The sequence below is a fragment of the Phasianus colchicus genome, chromosome 1 (assembly GCF_987193195.1).
Source record: "Phasianus colchicus chromosome 1, bPhaCol1.hap1.1, whole genome shotgun sequence".
Classification (NCBI taxonomy): Eukaryota; Metazoa; Chordata; class Aves; order Galliformes; family Phasianidae; genus Phasianus; species Phasianus colchicus.
In genome coordinates, this window is record NC_143436.1 from 129,634,042 (window position 1) to 129,635,157 (window position 1,116).

Consider the following 1,116-nt stretch of genomic DNA (forward strand, 5'->3'; position numbering starts at 1 on the left):
CGGGGGAGCCCGCGCCGGGAGGGGGGGCCTGGTTACTGACTGGGCTAAAGTTAAAGAGAAAGCGAAAGAAAAGGGCCTAGCGAATCCAGCCGCGTTTATAGTCAGCCCTACAAACACGGGCGCTTTCTCTATCGCATCGGGTTATTGCGGAATCCGATTGGCCCTCTACATGGCCTACAGGGGCGGCACAGATGATAGCGGGAGTGGGAGGAACAACGCCCACCCGGAGGTCCGCCCAGATGGTTGAGATTATCGTAATCAGCAGGGATGGTTCCCTGGAAAGGCCTGTTCTGCTACAGGGGCAGCAGGCATAACAATTTATAGTGGGGGCCACGATCTGTCAATTGTCAGCGCAGTATGCGATCCCACTGCGCTGGAGACAGGAAGTGCGACCTGTCTGGGTGGATCAGTGGTCCTTACCGACGGAAAAGCTTGTAGCGCTTCACGCATTAGTACAGCAAGAGCTTCGCTTAGGTCATATAGAACCCTCTCTTAGTCAATGGAACACCCCTGTATTTGTGATAAAGAAGCGGTCAGGATCCTATCGCTTGCTGCACGACTTGTGCGCAGTTAACGCTCAGTTAGTGCCTTTTGGTGTAGTTCAGCAGGGTGCGCCCGTACTATCCGCCGTGCCTGCAGGCTGGGGGGTTGTTGTTATCGATTTGAAGGATTGCTTTTTCTCCATACCCCTGGCTGAGCAAGACAGGGAGGCTTTTGCCTTTACGGTTCCTGTCCATAATAACCAAGGCCCGGCTAGCTCAGTCGGTAGAGCATGGGACTCTTAATCTCAGGGTTGTGGGTTCGAGCCCCACGTTGGGCGCCAGCGTTCAGATGCTCGAGGTCAGGGCTGTTGCGATGGCGATTGTTTATTGGCCCTCCCTTCCCTGTAACATAGTCACAGATTCTGCTTTTGCAGCTAAGCTCGCTTTGAAAATAGGCCAAGAAGGCATCCCTAGTACGGAAGCAGCGCTTATCTTAGAAGATGCTTTGTGCACCCGAGTAGAGCCTATAGCAATTTTACATGTAAGAAGTCATTCGGATGTACCAGGATTCTTTTCAGAGGGCAACGCAGCCGCAGATGCGGCTGCAGGGTCCCGTGTCCTGACGATCCGAAAG

At 53.7% G+C, this 1,116-nt stretch overlaps 1 non-coding gene across 1 annotated transcript; it reads left to right on the top strand.

Moving 5' to 3' along the window:
- Window positions 1–747: 747 nt before the first annotated feature.
- TRNAK-CUU (transfer RNA lysine (anticodon CUU)) lies at window positions 748–820 on the top strand. The gene has a single exon. It is a non-coding gene; the product is annotated as a tRNA-Lys (tRNA).
- The last annotated feature ends 296 nt before the right edge of the window (window positions 821–1,116 follow it).